Raw genomic sequence first — 20,090 nt, 5'->3', positions numbered from 1 at the left:
AGATGTTCAGAGATAGCTTTATGATTTCCATCAACTCACTCAGCTAATTGTCAGGTTCACGACTACACCAAATGTTCTCCTTGAGGTCAGGTCTGAAGGGAATAAGTGGATAAGTGTATAGCTGAAAGAACACTCAAGGGGCCATAGCCAGATGAAATGTGGTTTAATTCATCAGCTCTCTCATCAGCAGCTCACTCCTCAGCAGCTCACTCACACTTAGTTCTCTCACGCTGTCCGCCTTGTCTCAGCTGTGGCCAGCTCTCCCTTCAGGGTCAGCAGCTAAACTCCTTCTCTCTCTGGGCAGGAGCTGTGTCCTGGCTGCCCGCTGCCCGTCTGCAAAGGTGGACAGCCCTGGCTCTCTCCCTCTCTCTGGGTGTGAGCGTGCCCGTACAGTGTCAGCAGGGCAACTATACCTTTTACAGACAATAGTGGCATAGGGCCAAGGGATGGCCTTCCCATATTATGGCTACGTGACTGTGATAACAAGTGGAGTTATATGCCTGTACTCTAAACTCACTGAGTCACTTTGGATGTTTACCTGTGCCTATCCTTGATCAAAGCACAGCCATGTTCCTTACACTAATAAATGGTAGAGACTAGATTTCTTCCTAAGGTGTTTGATTACAAGTCTAAAAAAGGGAACTTATAATGTAAATCTTAGAAGAAACCTATTCCAAGGAGAATTAACTGATCTTTTCTTTTCAAGAGCATGTTCTGTATCCACAGGACCAGCAAAGAAAGCCACTTTGCTCTTACCTTTCCCCAGGAAATCTAAAGAGAAGATTTTGTCACAAAGACAATCTCTGCAAATGAAATTGGAAGATCCAGGAAACTGGAGAAAATAAAATACCCAGATTTAATTTTCTACATCTATCATTAATCTTTTAAATGGATTTTATAAGAATTTTATTACACATAACTCTAGTCCTGAAATCTAACTCAGATTTATAGAAGCTAAAATTTCCATAAAATATAAAATGTGAATAATTTAGATTCCATTCTACTGTACAATAAATATATATGCCAGACAGGAAGAGATCTATAACCTCATTTTCCTCTTGACATCCGCAGAACAGCTTTCCCTGGCAAAAAGTTTGCTGACTCCAGCAATTCAGCCAAAGTCATAATAAAGCAAAGCATAGTTTTCTTTGGTTAAAATTCATTTCTTATCAAAGACAGTTTAGAGAGTAGGCTCTGGAGCCGGGCTACCTGGTTTTGAACACTATATCTGCCACTAACAATCTGTGTGACCTTGGGCAATTTATGAACTCTCTCTGTGCCTTCGTCTAGGTATTGGTCTAGAAATGTTATGAGGACCAGTAATAAAACAAAAAAGTAATAAGTTTATCATATTATTTCCTGGCACACAGCAAGCACTTAATAAATGTTAATTATCACCACTGTTATCACTACCACCGCCATCATCATACATTAGCAAATCTTCATGTCTCTCAAAGGCTGAGCCCAATTATTTTTCCATCCTTTCATTCTACTCGATCAGTGGCAGGCAAGGCTCCATTTAAAGTACATTTGATTATCCTTAGACTCAGAGACAGGAATTCAGAGGAGCCTGGCAATACAAAGTTGCAAACAAAGACACAGCCGTTTTTATTATTTTTTTATTTTTAAATTTTGTGGGTACTTAGTAAGTAGGTATATATATATATATTTAGGGGTACACAAAATGTTTTGATACAGGCATGCAATGTGAAATAAACACACCCTGGAGAATAGGGTATCTATCTCCTCAAAATATTTATCCTTTAAGCTACAAACAATCCAGTTACATCTTTATTTTACAATGTACAATTAAGTTATTATTGACTATAGTAACCCTATCGTGCTACATCAAATAATAGGTGACACAGCTGTTTATAAAGTTACCATTTATTAGGTATACATTATGTAACAGGTGCTTTGCATATACTATTTGAAATTCTCTCAACAATTCTGCTTCAAAATTATTTAAATTTTACAACTAAGGAAACTGAGTCCCCAGGAAATCATATTGATATCAGGTGTTAGAAGCCAGAGTGTCAACTTAGGTCAGTCTCACTACACAATCTATGTTCTTTCCACCATATTATCACATTGCATGTATTAAGTGCCACTCAATCCCTCTGCTGTGTCTTTGTCCTGCTCCTGATATCCCCACCTCTCCTGGAGCCCGCTCCTTCATGCAGTTTCATGTGTCCTCTGACAGGGATCTAGAATTGACCTACCTCCCTTATGACCCATCTAACTTACCTGTCCAGCATTCTGTTCATTTTATATTTTAGTTCAAGGAAAGGACCCAAGATTCTCCATTTCAAATAAGATCTTAAGTATTTTTGATGCAGAGCCTTTTGATGTAGCTAGAAGGTTAACAGAAATGAATAACCTAATTTTAACCTTCCTAGAATAATAGGAATGATAGCTAATATGTTCTTATATTGAAAACATGCCAGGCAGATTCTCAATAGTTACCATGTGGGATCTCATTTCTCACCAAATCATTTCACAGATGATGAAACTAAGTTTACCTAACTTATGGGAAGTCATAAAGTTAGTGACTAGCAATTCAGGCATTGCCCATGACTGCCTGGCTCCAAAAACTAATGTGTGAAGAGCATTTTACTTTTAATTGTTGAGACACCAGTCAAAACTTGGTTGGGGACAAGTGTTGTTTGGGGGATAGAGATGCAAAGGATGAATTCTCAGCTGCCTACTTGAGCCATGTTTACAGCCCACATAGTCAGCAGTTTGGGCAGTTTTCAAGTCAAGGTTTTGTCATGACTATCATGCAAGTTTTCATTTAGTTATTTTTTTATTATACTTTAAGTTCTAGGGTACATGTGAACAACATGCAGCTTTGTTACATATGTATGCATGTGCTGTGTTGGTTTGTTGCACCCATTAGCTAGTCATTTACATTAGGTATTTCTCCTAATGCTATCCCTCCCCCATTCCCCCACCCCACGACAGGCCCCGGTGTGTGATGTTCCCCGCCTTGTGTCCAAGTATTCTCATTGTTCAATTCCCACCTGAGTGAGAACATGCGGTGTTTGGTTTTCTGTCCTTGCGATAGTTTGCTCAGAGTGATGGTTTCCAGCTTCAGCCATGTCACTACAAAGGACATGAACTTATCCTTTTTTATGGCTGCGTAGTATTTACTTCTCCGTCTCAACCATTAACTCAGGATTCCAAAATATACATTTTCAAAAATTGAGATATTCTTAAAAACCAACAAAAGAGCCAGGACCACCAAAAACTGATCACTCCAAACAGCTAGGGCACAGTTGAAAGAGGGCAGTATGTTCCTGGAATGGTGGGAGGTTGTTAGACGAATGTTGAATGATGCGATCTCACAGAATCAATCAAATTTGTTATTTTTTTTCTTACCAGATTCTTTTTCTACCAGCAGGAAATCAGCAGATAGAGCAATAATAATAATAATAAAAGGGATCTTTGAGGCAGTTGAAAGATTTAGTTAACGATCCCTAGGGCTTTCTTTTTATAAGATGTGGCACCTAGTTGGGATAAACCTGCAAAGGTATTTTAATAGGTGACAGATTTTGTATTACAAATGTACATTTAATGTAATAGAACAAAAGCAGACTTTGATTTGGAAAACCTGGGAATCTGCTCTTCACTCTACAACCATCTGCAGTAGGAACTGAGGCTTCATTTCTTCTCTACCCCATCTCACAGGGTGGCTGAGAGCATCATAGGGAATAAACTATCTGAGACTGCTTTGTAAACTCTAAAACACCATAAAAATGTAAGGGATTATATTGTTGTAATATGTATAATAGACTCTTCCTAGCTAAGATCTGTGAGGAGTCAGAGAAGAATACCTGGAGCAGGGTGCGGGGAGAAAAACAGGGTTTTTATTAATTCATTTAGGCTCTGTTCCAATTGAATTCTAGCTGTAGAACTAACTATGTTCTGTAATTATGATTTAGCCGTGCCAGAAACAAATATAGCTATCAAGTTCATCCACTTGCACAGAGAACAAATTAGTTCATAAAATGTAGTGGATTTTATCTCCAAATTGAAATTTTGGCCTAAGTCAGTAATAGACACTAAGTCATTTGAGTTTTTTTCAGTGGAGCAATGTTAGTTAGCTGATGTTTTCAGAGAGAAAGTAGCCACTAAGAGTAAGGTGATTTGGAGAAAAATATATGTTTATATTGTGTCCTAACAATAGTCTATTCATGATATTAAGATTTTCAGCTGTTTTTAAAGACTGTAGTTCTCTCTGGTCTTTGAGACCAGTAGTTCCATCAACTTTAGTTTTCATAAGAGCCATCGTGCCTTACATCCATATGCTTTTATATTTTACTTCAGGGCAAGTACCCAAGATTCTCTATTTCAAATAAAATCTTAAGTATTTTTTGATGCAGGAGGCCTTCAGAATCACTGTTGGAGATAATAGATTTACAAGTTTAAATTAGGCTTCTGTCTAGACCAGGGCAAGGCAAGTAACAGAAATGAGTGATGCAAGCCTGTGGGTTGCATGGTGAACAGGGAAAGTCGTGCCTCTCCTTCGGGTTGCAGTAAGCAGTTAGCATAATTCAGGCTTCATGCCAAAAACATTAACATCCAGTGTACCAGGTGTTTCCTTATTTTTGAGATGCCAAAAGCCTGGATTTGCATGTGCATAAAATACACCAATTTTTAGAATGTTGCCTCAATATTTTAAATAGTGTGTGGATTCGTCAACATGGCTACACTCATTCAGTGAGATGCTGCTTTGATACCCCTATTCCAGGCTAGAATTCCTTGCAAGTTATAGAGTATGAGTCTTAGTCATGAGTGAATGAATGAATGAATGAATGACATGCTCTCTTCAAGACTGCTGACCTTATCGTGATTCTAAAGCAAAGATCTATCTTAACACTTGAAGTAATTAGAAATTATCACCTCTTTGCTTGCAGTGGAGTCAGCTGTCCAATAAGACAACTACACGCTTGCTCATTGTGGACACGTTCTTTCCTCAACAGTAACATTTTATTTTGTTTCAGGTGTGGCTGTCTACCTATCTTTCATGGTGCAGCTCATTGCATTTTTAAAAGATGTTTTTTTCCAGGAGCTAATTGAGCTTTATCTATGTGAGTGAGCTAGAATCTGTCACTGACAGCCTGCAGAAGGCCATTTCTTCAATTGCTTGAAAGAACTAAAGAGTCAGACATGACAAACTGCAGCTCAGAATACCTGGCAGCAAGCCCATTAGTGCTGCTGTGCCAAGATGCACTAATAAATTACTTAGAGAACACAGACTCACTTTATTTCTGTCAGGAAACTCGCCACCCTAAAACCAAGGGAAAAGATTTGATTTTTTTCTATCATAGTTTGTCAGGGCCTTTTGGAAACAGAATGCATTATTTATTTTTTGCAAAACATAATTGCTAGCAAACCCATTCCAGTCTATGAAAACAGCTTTCTTTTGTTTCTTCTATGATTTCTAGAGAAACAAACCTTAGGCTTTCTTTATATCTCTTACTCTCTGCCAAGAAGCAACTGTTAACATAGCAGCAACTGTAGCAAATAAAAAAATCAAACTGCGCATTTCTTTCCAATCCTGTTTTATAAACTGGGTCCTACTGTCTTAGCTTTTCTTGTAACCGAAGAGAAAATTAACTTTTCCCTAAGGGGTAGAGCAAGAGTATCCCATTTACCAGAATGTTCTTATCAATCATTGATCAATCAAGAATAAGTTGTAAAGCTGTCTGCCAGTATTCTCGGTATTTGCTCAATTTAGCTTGGATCAAATCCTTCCATAGGCAGAGAAGGCCAGATATGATTCTGGGTCTTATATTTTTGATGAGTCCCTCTCTAAATAATTTTCTGAATTCATTCTGCTGTCCTCATTCCAATTCCAACGCTCATTTCTGACTATATAGCCCAGGGCTGCCTCACAATTTTGGGGGGTTATTGTGTGTGTGGTCCTAGTTGGTGACACAGCCCTGGCCACTATCAAATCACTGTGGTCACTGGAAGGGAAGACTCTGTTGTCCAGCCGAGGTGAAGGAGGAGCCTTTTGAGGGACAACTCTATCAGGGGAAGGGGTGGCTCCCTAAATGAAAAGTAGATTGTTATTGCCACATGATAGGGGATGGGAGGCAAGTAATCAACAGCAATCAGTTTAAATCCATTAAATTAGTTTTTGCATCCAAAATGTGGATGTGATTTTCAGAAACTCTGAAGTCCAGTCTAAAATAGGACTTTATGCAAATGTTTTTGAGCAAGGGAAACCTTACAGGAATAAGTGCATGGATTCACAGGGGAGCTTTGGCACAAGGAAGATACTCATATGGAGTTAAGATTTCTTACAACAATTGCAAACGCAGCTTCAATATTATTTGCCCACATGCTGAAAATATTAACAAGCCGACAGAGATGGGTGGGCTACCGGAGGACTTGCACAGGAAACTCAATTTAAGCATCTTCCCCAGCCCATTCATCACAAGTCATTCATTTGATGTAGTCCTCCAAGAAAATCACCTTAACAACAAAAAAGGCAGCTGCTCAGCTAACAGCCTGAATCACAGGGACAGGAAGTGAAGATGCCGCAGGAGTTTTTCTGCTCACCCACTTGGTCTGCTGACCGAGCCCTGTGGAGTCATGGAATTTGTGTCCACAACACAAGACTGGGCTATACTGAAGTTATTAGCAAGTGCAGTCTCTGTGTTTTGAGCTACTAGGGATTGAGACCAGAATGAAAAAAAAAAAGAAATGAGAAAACATCATTCTGGTATTCATACGTTTTAAGAGACTCAAAGTTCAGAATATGTGCCCTTTATCATATATTTTCATCCTGTACAAGCCTTTTCAGATTAGATTTGCTGAAGCTTTGAAGGAGAGATCAACCTACTTCCTAGGCAAGGTTACTCCCATATGTTTCCAATAAAATAGAAATGTTCACTCCTTGCCACCTGGATTATCTTTTTCCTCACTTGGATGTCCCTCCCCTGGGAAATGTCTGCTTGCTCGTGCTGTGTGCATGTATGTGCATTGGCAGCTAAAAGGAATGCAATCAGAACCTGGTGTTCTACGTGTTTCCCTGGTCATCATGCTCTGTTCACAGCCTCTCCTTTCATCATCCATTATCAATTTTTCCTAACTGACTTCCTCTAGATGCTGTAAGTCTCTTAACTGTATCTTTCCAGTTGATTCACTTGCTCTTTCAGCAGACATTTACTGTGTACCTTCTTTGCGTCGGACCCATGCTAGTTATTGAGAATAAACAATATATTGTTGAATTCAACAAACACGTATGTGCCAAGCCCATTTTCAATATGCTAGGGATCTCACAGTCTAACAGAAAAGAGAGGCAAACCAGAAGATATTTACAATAGAGAGGGAAAAGTAATGTTACACTAAGTAGAGCGTGTTTTGAAAGCACAGAATGGATGTGAAATCTGAGCAGACCCAGGGATATCCATGGAAAAGGGTTTTATTTCTTTCACTTTGGTTGAGCCAAATTCATGTTCCAGCTGTTTTTCAAGTATCTCTTATGAGTGGCATTGATTGTTTTACATTGGGATACTCTTGAGGGAGAGCTATTTCTTGTTCTCAAGAAATCTGATCAACTGGTGTTCTCTACAACCTCACGTCCACCATCCTTCCATCCCCAGCAACATCAGCACCTGTGCTGAGGTCTGCTTCTCTGGGTCCCTCTCCCTATCACTTTCCAAGCTGACAAGGGAAGGCAGAGCACTCAAGAAAAAATAAATAAACCAAATGACTTGGGTCGTTTTCAAAACTTTTGTTGAAATAAAATATGAAAAACATCAAAACCTCATTGCATCTGTCTCTTTGCTTAGGATTCATAGCTTATTGTGTGAACAACTTAACAATAAAATTTGTTCAACAGGGGAAATAGAAGATGGTGAAAATGTCAATCTGTTTTGAATCTGTTGAATTTTGTTTTGAATATGGCTTCCCTTCCTCCTAAGGACTGAGCCATCACTAGATAGAGCTCAATGTTACTTATTCTTGTTCAATATCCATGTAGGCCAGTAACCTCAAAGCCACATTAGAGAACATGCACTTACAAATTGAATGTTTACATTCGGATTTTTTGGGAGCAATTTTAAAAGGCCATGGCATGTCATACTTGTCATTGTGTTGAGGTACATTTTGGGATCTGGAGCTTCTTAAGTCTGGAAATTCATTAATTAGTGAGTGAGGCTATCCAACCATTCAGTATCCATATATAAGTTCTACTTTGTTGCAGTTTACTAGTGACTGTGTATAATATTTTTTGCTGTATATAGATTTTATTGAAGCAATTATATGTAGTAATATTTCCAAGAAAATGAGAGATATACCAGCACCCAAGAATATATCTCGTCTAAATAATATCTCTTCTAAATATCCAATAATATAATACTCTATTGCATTATCCACATTATCCTGTTTCTCCTTGGCACTGGCACAGTGACCAGCACAAAGAAGAATATTTAATGCAGCATCAGCTAGTAGTATTTCCATGTGAGCTACTTACAATGCTAAGGCAATCTAAAGAAATGCACAAAACTTGCATAAATTATTTTTCTAGGTTTCCCATTTTATTTTTCCATTTTCAAAGGCTTAAGAAGAATGCTTATCCATATACTTCCATTTTGAGGGCATCATAGGATGTTATGCTGAACTCATGCAACTTTCACATAAGGTGATATTTGGGAGTCTAACCTCTTCCTTTCTGGGGCTTGTATAATCCTTTCGTAAGCATGTGCTGTTACAATGAACTTTAGTTCTCTGATCTTAAATACGGTGTTCTCTGCCAATCCGGAACTTTAATGATAAATTTGGCATTTAAGCAACACTGTGGTAAATTTGCTAGAAAGAATATGGGCTCTGAAGCAGAGAGATAGTTTGTAATTGTGGTGCATCCTCTTTCTACTTGTGCAATATCAGGACATTTAATGAACTCCTCTGAGATTTAGTTTCCTCACCTGTAAAAATGTGAATTGAAGTGAGTTGAATGGTGGGTCCCAAAAAGGTACGTCCACATCCTAATTCCTGAAGGCTGTGAATATTACCTTATAGGGAAAATAAATGAGTATTACCTCATATGGCAAAAGATATAACTAATTTAAGGATCTTGAAAGGGGGAACTTATCCTGGATATTCTGAATGGTCCTACATGTAATTATACACATCCTTATAATAGAGAAGCAGAGGCAGTTTTCAGACAGATGCATGGAGGAGGAGACATGCAGAGGAGAAGGAGTCAGTATCACCACAGAAGCAGAGATTGAAGTGACGTGGCCACCAGAAGCTGGAAAAGGCAAGGAACAAATTCTCCCTTTAGAAACTTCAGAGAGAGTGTGGCCCTATAGACACCTTGATTTCAGACTTTAGCCAGAACTATGAGGAATAAACTTCTGTTGTTTTAAGCCACAAAGTTCGCAGTCATTATTTTGGGCAGCCACCGGGCATGAATACAGGCATAATAGCCACCTTGCAGAGTCAGTGTAAGGATCAACGAGAATGTAAGTTAGAAACCTCAAAGTGGGTACTCAGTAAATAGTAACTATTGGGATTATCATTATTGCCTAGCCAGGTTGTATACATGCAAATGTTAAAACCAAAATTTGACAGAATAGGCCTAATTTTTGCTTCCAAGAGATAAATAATCAACAAATGACCCCAACTCACTTTCCCAACGACATCTCCTACAACATAACTTATAGTTAGGGTAACTACATATTCCAGTTTGTCAGGCTGTCTTGGTTTATGCTTGTTATCCTACTGTACTTACAGATCACTCTTTTACTTTCAAAGGGCCTGAGTTGGACAATAAATAATAAGGTAGGCCTGCCTATACACCAAGTATGCTGAAATAATAGTTGCTAGGAATCTTTGCATGTGTACCATGAGTCTGGAATCATTGTAAGCATTTAACTTGTATCAACTCATTTAATTGTCACAAGGCTTTATCCCCACTATGCCCAAGGACATACAGATAGTGAACAGTAAATTTGATGTTGCTTCTCAGACCAACCTGCATGGCTCAGAATCTAGACTACACTGCCACTTTATTACTTGACAATGCCCACTAAAGTATCCACTCTCACACTTCTTTGTGTTTACTAATCAGTTCTCAGCTGCAGTGCTAAGCCATTGTTATATTTAAATATATTGTGAGAAGTTCCATACACTATTTAACAATGGTACGAGTGTTGCATTTCCAAATTATTTTTTAAATAAATTAGAGCCAACTCAAGATTATACATACAATAACACAGCACTCACTTACCTGAAATTTGAGAAATAAGAGAAAGAAGGGAGAAAGAGCTGCAGTGAGAATGGGTATGCCCATAGGAATATGTGGCACACGGAAGCACTACTGAATCATGAACATTTCAGTAGCATTAAAAATGCTAAGAGCTACACACTTTTCTCATCCTGTTGCCTTTGTCTGAAACATCTCCCTTCACAATCTCCTGTTGAACATCTACTATTTATTCAAGTCATAATTCATATGGCCATGAACACATCCCCAAATATCCATGAAAAACAAATGGTTCCCTCTTTGGAAAGCTCATCATTAATAAATCAATTTTGCCTTGCATCATACCATGCTATGTTCCACACTGATCTATACACTGGTCTGTCTCCCTGGCTTCTCTGTAGAAAGCTGTGGGCAGGAACTGTATCTTTCCCTTTTCTGCAACCCAAGCACTAGTCACAGTTCTTTTCACACAGAAGAGGCTCTCAGTCAGTTAGTTTGTAGGTAGAATTGTGTCTCCTTTCACCATGCACATTTCTTTGGCCTAGGCTGCCATTCTGTAAATACTCTGCCCACTAACTGAACAGTCAGCATTCGCTCGGTGAGCATATGTTGAATGCCCACTCTGTTCCAGGTAGGGAGCGAGAAGCTGAGAATACAGAAATGAGCATCACTGTCACTCCTCACTAGACAGAAAGGAGTCTAGTGATTACTATAAGAGGTGGTGCTCATATTCAGTGTGTGAATTTCGAAGGATTTGCCAAGGCTAAGAGGGAAAGGGCATTCTAGCTAGCTCTAGGGTACTCAAAGTGTGATGCACACATCAACAGCATCAGCTTCACCTAGGAGCCTGTTAAAAATGCAGAAAGTCAAGCCTTATGCTACATATCTACTGAATCAGACGTGCGTGGAATACATTGCCTGGGACCCAGAAAGCACTCAGAAAATGTTGCCTATTATTAGTACTACAATATGTGAGCTGGATTTTGAATAACTAGGGGGTGTTTTCCAGAAAGATAAAAGAAGGAAAAAAATCCTGGCAGTGGAAAGTACCTGTGCACAGGCAGGCAGATATAAAACATAGTGAACTGAGACAGGGGAATGAATAAGGCATTTGCAGTAGTTGTATTGGATGGAGGTGACGACAGAAAGACTCTGGCATGCTAAGTTAGGGGAATTTGTCAAAAGGTCTTGAATGACATTCTCAATGCTTCCTTTTTATCTTGAGGATAATTGATATGTGTATACAAGAGAGTAATATAATGTGAATTTACTAGAAAGTATGGAAGATGGAATAAAGAGAGAAAAACCTAAAAGCAGAGTGAACTATTAAGAGTGTGTGACTACAGTCTTGCCAAGAGATGATAGTTATGTCTGGGTTCAAGAGACTTTTCTGAATTAAAACTCCTAGGCTTCAGTGAGCAATTAGGTAACAGGATGACTGAGTTTCCTGTTTAGGATGACAAGAAGGATGATAGTGAAGCATCTTACCAGGTGCCTTAGTTAGGCTTAGAGAGCAGCTGCAATAACAGAAAAGTAATCGCCATCCCAAAATAACAGGTGTTGCAACAGAGAAATTTGTTTCTCTCCCAAGAAGTCCAGAGCTAGGCAATCCAGGACTGATACAATGCCCTACGATGTTGGGACAGAAGGTCCTTTTGTCTATTAATTCTCCATGTGAAGACTCTCCTCTCAAGGTCACTTCATGGTCCAGGTTGCTGCACAAGTTCCAGCTCCAACCACCGTCTCTTTATCCCAGCCATCAGGAAGGAAGAAATAGGTGAAGAAGGAAGAGTGCTTTGAATGGCTGTCATTTAAACAGGGCTCCCAAAAGTTGGCACATGATACTTTCACTTATTTCTTACTAGAAAAAATAATCAAGGGGTCTTAAAAAGTAGATATTTTGGGGGTCGCCATTTTCCCAGTTAATAAAGATTCTGTTATAACGTTAGAAAGATACAGTAGAAACAAGTAGCAATTTCTGCCATCATCAAACAAGGAATGGAGAAGAGGAAGCAAGTTTTACCAAGGGAGCAATAAATGTTGACATTAAGATAGCTATGGCGACATTCAATGAGAAATACCTAGGAGGCAGTTGGACACATGTCTCTAGAGTTTAGGATAGAGGTGTGAAAACAGAGATAGAAAGTTTACATGTCTTTCCTCCTGCTCCCAGTTGTCCTGAAATAAGCCTTTGAGGTGGTATAAGTAGCCTATTTATTCCATCCATAGAAAAGTTTGCTGGCATGAAAACAAACCCACAACAGAAATTATTGTGTTATGATTGTCAAAAATATAGAGTAATTCATAGGGTTTACAGGTAAGAACCTTCTCCCAGGACTGCTCAGTAGCTCTGCTACTGATGCCTATGGGCAGGTCATATTTTTCTTGTCAGATTTTGGAGCCATTCTTCATTTTGCTTCATGGATTTTGAGGCTATGAACATTTGAAACCCCTTATAGCAACCTCTTTAAAACATACTTCATAACTTCATATCTCAGTGCTTATGCTTTGTCATGAATGACACTTATTTTCATGACTCTAAAATTATAGAATTTATTTTGAGAGTCAGAGCTCTTTTTTGATTCTATGGTATTTAGAAATCATGGGTACTCTTACTCCTGCTCTAAAGTCTGAAACTCTTAGAACGAAGGTCATTATTCTCCTCCAGCTGACCTTATATTCCCAAGGGACTACTCATTGTATTTCTATGAATAAGGGATTTAGGACACTAGAGATAATTCCATACACACTTTCCAGGAATGAAAATGATTGACCTGCAGAGTTAACCAGCCACAAGTTAAAAGAGACATCAATAACTTGAGGAGGTCTAGAGAGTAACTCATATGGTGAGAGGTCTAAAAATCAAGTCCATATGGTGCAGAGGGAGGAATCCTGAGAAGAGGGAAGCATAGTAGGATCACAAATATCAGACACATGGACAAGAAACACACTTACCTGTAAAATGAAAGCAAAAGGAAGAAGTCACATAAAAACTGATTCAATCTAAAATGACACAGCCTTCCCTATCAAAATTCTAATGACATTCTTCACAGTTATAGGAAAAACAATCCTAAAATTTGTATAGAACCACAAAAGACCCTGTATAGCCAATGCAATCTTAAGCAAAAAGAATAAAGCTACGGGTATAATACTACCTGAATTCAAAATATACTGCAGAGCTATAATAATCAAGACAGCATGGTACTGGCATAAAAGCAGACACTTAGATCAATGGAACAGAACAGAGCAGACAGACCAGAAAATAAACCCATACATTTACAGACAACTGAGTTTTGACAAAGATAATAAGAACATATAATGAGAAAAGGACAGTCTTCAATAAATGTTGTTGGAGAAACTGGATATCCACATACAGGAGACTGAAACTAACCCTTATCTCACACCACATGCAAAAATTAACTCAAAGTGTATTAAAAACTGAAACATAAGACCTGAAACTATTAAACTACTAAAAATATAGGGAAATGCCTCATGACATTGATCTGGGCAATGATTATTTGGATATGACCCCAAAAGCATAGGCAACAAAAGCAAAAATAGATAAATAATATTATATCAAAATAAAAAGCATCTGCATAGCAAAGGAAACAACTGAGTGAAAAGCCAACCTATGGAATGGGAGGAAATGTTTGCTAACCACACATCTGATAAGTGGTTAATATCAAAAAATATATAAGGAACTAAAACAACTCAATAGCAAGAAAACAATTTAACCAGATTAAAAATAGACAAAGCACCTGAATAGATATTTCTCAAAAGAAGACATACAAATGGTGAACAGGTTTATGAAAAAATGCTCAATATCACTAATCATCAGGGAAATGCAAATTAAAACCACAGTGAGATATCACTTCACACCTGTTAGGTTGGCTATTATCAAAAAGACAAATGATAACAAGTGCTGGTGAGGATGTGGAGAAAATGAAACCCTTGCACACTGTTGATGGGAATATAAATTAGCAGAGCTATTATGGAAAATAGTACAGAGGTTCCTCAAAAAATTAAAAATAGAAATACCATATGATCCAGCAATCTCACTACTGGGTACATATCTACCATAATCAGTACGTCAAAGAGATAATGGCACTCCTATGTTTATTGCAGCATTATTCACGATCATCAAGACAAAGAATCAACCCAAATGTTCAACAATGGATGAACAGTTAAAGAAAATGCAATATATATGCACAGTGGAATACTATTTGACCACAAAAAAGAAGAAAATCTTGTCATTCACAACAACATGGATAAACCTTGAGGACATTATGTTAAATGAAATAAGTCAACCACGAAAAGACAAATATCATATGACCTCATTCATATTTGGAATATGAAAAATTTTATCTCAAAAACAGAGAGTAAAATGGTTGCTACCAGGAGCTGAGGTGGTGATGGAGGAGAGAGATGTTGATCAATGATACAAAATTTCGATTAGATAGGAGAAATAAGTTCAAGAGATCTATTGCACAACATGGTGACTATAGTTAATAGTGATATTTTGCTGCTATGGTTTGAATGTATCCCCCAAATTTCATTTGGAAATTAATCTCCAAATTCATATGTCAATGGCATTTGGAGGCTGGGTCTTTGGGAAGTAATTAGGTTAAATACAGTCATAAGGGTGGGGCCCCTATGATGGGACTTGTGGCTTTATAAGACGAGGAAGAGAGACCTGAGCTGGTATACACTTTCCCTGTCACTGTGTGATACCCTCCACCATGTTATGCTGCAAGAAGGCCCTCACCAGATGTGGCCACCTTGCACTTGGACTTCCAAGCCTCCAAAGCTCTAGGAAATAAATTTATTTTTTAAATAACTTACCCAATCTATAGTATCCTGTTACAGCAACAGAAAATGGACTAGAAAAATTGCATTCTTAAAAAATTCTAAGTAGGTTATAAGTGTTCTCACTGCAAAAACAATAACTATGTAAAGTAAAACATATGTAAATTAGCTTGAGGTAGGCATTCCTCAAAGTACATGTTTTAAAACATCATGTTGTACACGATAAACATATACAAGTTTATTTGTGAATTTAATAAAATAAATCATTAAAAAACTAAAATTAGACAGCTTTTCTAACACTTGAGAATAACCTACTGAAAAAAAAATTAGTCAAGCAGGAAGGAAGGCATTTCCAATGTAGTAAAGACTAGCTATGTCAATCAGTTTCCTACTTAACAATAAAACACCAGAGACATTTCCACTCAAAAACAAAACAATGATGCTTATTGTTGCCACTGTCATCTGCTGTTATTATGTAAATTCTAGGGATTAAAATATAACAATTAAAAGAAATAAGATGTATAATCATTGGAAAGGAGGTGGCAAAAAAGTCATTATTTGCAGATGGTATGATGTATATATGTACCTAGAAATGCCAAACAAATCAACTGAAAAGCTATTTAAACTAACATGAGTTTAGGAAGATAGATAAGTACAAAAAAAAGTAGAAAACCAATAGTTTGTCTACACATCAATAGAAATGAATCAGACTATATAATCAAAAAATATCCCATTAGTAATGGAATGACAAACATCAATTTCAAGTAATATACCTAACAAATTGCTGTGCTAAGTGCAATGGCACATAAGCAAAGTGAGCAAATCTGATGCCCCAAGTTCTCATTATCCCATTGAGAGTCATGCTTGGGCTGGGTTGTGCTCCAGGAGAGGGCCCTGGCCCCACATTACTCTACTTACTTGTATAAGGGAGGAGGGACACAGGAGAACACCAACTGAATGTGCAATGATGTGAGCTATGTGTTCTTGGAAAGAGTCTTCTTAGAAAAGGGCAGCAAGCTAAGGCATCCCCAGCTCAGCCAGGATCTTAAAAATCAGCACTATCTGTATCAACCAGATAAATTGCCATCCTGTTGAGCCAGCATAGGCCTGCTGATAGCTCATAACAAAGACACCAGAAATGAGAATGAGACCCTCTCCAAGGCCACACAGGAGATAAAACTTTTCCCCCTCCTCACTAGTAAATTGCAAGACCTCCATTAAGAAAAAGCAAAAAATTTCTGGGAAATGTTAAAGAATATTTCAATAAATATCTTTATTCCACTTACTCATTAATTCACTGACAAATATTTTTTGAGAACCTAGCCTGCCACCCACTGTCACAAATGCTAAGTAGACAGTGGTGAACTCTCATGGAGCCTAAAATCTAGGGGGAAAGACAATAAAAATAAGCAAATAATGAATCTATAATTAAAATCATGGCAAACATTAGAAACCAAAGAAATACAGGGCAGTGCTAAAGAATACCCCTGGGGATGGAACTAGAATACGCTAATTAAAAAAAGACAGTAAGAGAAGGTAATGTTTACAGTGAGACTTGAAGTATCAGAAAAAACCACTTACACAAAGAGCAAAGAGAATAGTATTTCAAGAAGGAGAAACCATGTGAGCAAGAACCCTGGGTTCAAAAAGAGCTAGAAGTGTTCCAGGAACAGAAAAGAGGCCAATATCATTAGAAACAGTGGGCGAAAAGGATAATGGTGCAAAACGAAACTGGAGAGGGAAATGAGAATGGCTTGGGAAGCCATACTAAGCAGTTTGGATTTTATTTGAAGTGCAATAGGAAGTCATTGATGGGTAATAGGCAAAACAGTTATGTTATAAGGTTTATGGTTCTTAAAAAATTACTTTGGCTGCAGCATGCATGATGAGCCAGAGAAGGGAGAGTGGAAACAGGGAGATCGTTAAAGAAAATATTGACATAGCACAGGAGAAATGAGCATGGCTCAGACTAAAGTGGCAATGCAGATGGAGGGAAGAGGACATATTTAGGTAATATATTGCAATCAAAAGGAATTCTTAGAGATTTTATGTACAAGGTGAAACAGGAAAAAAAAAAATCAAGGAAATCTTCCAGGTTTCTGGCTTAAACAACACAGGTCTTTGTGAAGTGGCAAAGACTAGACAAAAAGAGTTTCAAGGAAGAGAGCTCAAGAGTTTAGTTTTGAACATAGTACATTTAAAATGATTGTGGGATATCTAAGAGGAGCTGTCAAGTAGGCAGTCAACCCTAAGAGCCTAAACTCCAAGAAGAGATTTAAGCTAAAGATATAAATGGAGCTGTCAGCACATCAATGGTTTAAACCAGGAAAAGAATGAAATCAACCAGGAGAGCAGTTCGAAACTGAGTCATAATATTTGCCATATCTGTGTAGCATATCTATGTACTTTTTGTAGAAATCATTTTTCTAAAATGTCCACTTAAATACCCCCTTTAATGCCTTCCAAAGCAATCATAACTGTGAAATTGCCTGTTTAATATGAAAGTTACATTCTAATTTAACATGAAGTATAAAAAATATATAACCATTAAAGGAAAAATGTTTGCCCATATACCATCTAAAATCAACTTTGACTCCTCTAGGAGAATGTATAACATCATTCAGGACATACTGACCAAAGGAGAAACATTGAGAGGATGTAAGAGCCTAGGAGTACTTAAATATTTAGACTTTGGGTGGAGGGAAAAACAAAAAACAAAAACCTGCAAAGACTGAGTAGCCAGAGAGAGAGGAAGGAGATACACCAGAAAAGTTGGGGTATAGTGGGTGTCATGATGTGCCTGCCACTCTGAGTCCTATTCAGAAAGAAAGGACTTACTCCCCTACCCCAGCTTCTCACTGGGGACCTGCCTTCAGCTGGAGTTATCTGACTGCAGTCACATCCCCCTCCTCAGGGACAGCCACATCCAGTGGTTGTTCAGGGGGTCTAAAGGTGCAGCCTCCTCACCACCACTCAGGACAACTCTGAAGGGCCTGTTCAGTCTCATGGGGTTGGCCAAAATTTTTGTGGACATGCATCACAGCCCAACTTCGCCTTCTGTTCCTTTCTATTTCCTTCCCTTCCCCCACAGTTATTGAATCCCAAGAGCACTCCCTCATCACTTCCTATATGCTGATCCCTGTCTCAAAGTTCTCTTTCTGGGGAACTCATGCTGCATTATGTGGTATTTCAAAAGGAAAAAGGGAAGAGTGTTTCAGGAAAAAAGAAAATACTGAAAAGTCAGATAAGAAGCCATAACACTATTCTTGGTGGGAGGCCTCAGTAATTGCAAATATGCAAATTTTCATCAACTTTATTTGGGTATTGTGTGGAAGAGAAAAACATCTAACTGAAAAAACAAACAAGTGAAAAACTTTTTTAAATCTTTGAAAAGAGAAAATAATAATAGAAGATCATCATTTCTCTAGAATCTAGATAGTAAAACACACTGAAGAGTGACAACGAGTCATACAGTATAGGGTTGATGACAGAATAAAAACAGTTTAAGAATAAATGTAAAACCCAAAATAGATTTAAATCAATATATAAAAATACATATACATAAGTAAGAGTAATTCAGGTAAAAAATGAGAGCTAGAGTTTTTCAGCAAATGAATTCACATTCTCAAGGGCCCAGGTGTTTGAGAGGAAAACAATTCAACAAACAGAAATTCGTTATACCCACAGCAAATACAAAGAAAAAGAGCATGGCATGCTATAAGACAAAAAAGATAACTAGATCAAGAGCCTACTAAATCATACAGAAGATTTCGATTTTGTCCTAAAGGCAATGGGAAATCATCAAAGGCTGTGCTGTCCAGTATGATAGCCACTAAACCTATGTGCCTGCATGGACTTCAAATATGGGTAGTCCACACTGAGAGATGCTCAAATAGAAAGTATTTCATGGAAAATTTTATAAACTGTTTATATAAAAAAGTATGTAAAATATTGAATTAATAATTTTTATATTGATTTTGTTGAAATCATATTTTGACCATACTGGGTTAGATATAATATATTCTTAAAATAAATTTTATCTGTCTCTTTCCTTCTTTAATGTAGCTACTAGAAAGTTTTAAATTACATATATGGCTCCCATTTATGCATATCATATTTCTATCAAACAGGATCAACATGAGCTCATCAAACCAGAAAGTGACATGATTAATTTTGCATTTTAAAAATATCTCTCTGGCTTTAGTGTGTCTCCTCCATCTCCCATTTATGTTCATGCTGGGTTTTTGATCTTTTAACTTTCTTCACCCCATCCCCTTACCGGCCCCATGCAACACCCTCCTCACCATCACATTATCCTCTTAGGTATATATCTTGTTCTAATAAGTAACAGGCCATTTGCATAGGATTTCTGGGCTGGGAGAATGTTGGGTTGTTTGTTTGTTTCTTTGTTTGTTTGTTTGTTTGTAGAATGTAAGATTGTATCCCTTCAGGGAAGAAAGGCAAGTATAGGGAAGTCTGGAAGACTGGAAGATATACAAGATAACATGTGATCTCACCTCAAGTTGATGAGTGCTACCTCCCTACATACAAGATCATCCCTGCATGACCATCTTTGCATATTAGAGAGCACCTCCTCAGCCCCCAAAGAGAACAACTCTCTACAGACTGCCCAATACTGAATCTGTTCTTTCCTCATCAGCATTCTACTTATCTTCCTCAATAGTAGCTGTGGCTCTGAGATAGCCTCTAGAGAGCATATGGAAGACGGCTGACTAGAAGCAGCTAGTGTGTGCTGCTCTCACGGAGAAAAGAAAAAGAGGCAAGTAAATAATAGATCTACAAGTATAACACCCAAGTGGACACACTGGGATTCATTAATGAATCAACTCAATACACAAGGAATGGAGAGGAACTGGCTAGGATAACCACCCACCCAGGAGTGACATGGAGCCAGGGGACGTTCCCCACTACCATGGGAAATTGTGAGTGAATGAGAGTCCCCAGGGACCCATACTTCCGCCATAGACCTTTAAAACCCTGGCCTCAGGAGATTCCCCAGTGACCCCACCCTACCAAGGCCTTCAGACTGACACAAAGA

This window comes from Gorilla gorilla, chromosome 13, assembly GCF_029281585.2.
Source record: "Gorilla gorilla gorilla isolate KB3781 chromosome 13, NHGRI_mGorGor1-v2.1_pri, whole genome shotgun sequence".
Taxonomy (NCBI): domain Eukaryota; kingdom Metazoa; phylum Chordata; class Mammalia; order Primates; family Hominidae; genus Gorilla; species Gorilla gorilla.
The sequence above is the reverse complement of the archived record's forward strand: the minus strand, read 5'-3'. Positions refer to the sequence as shown.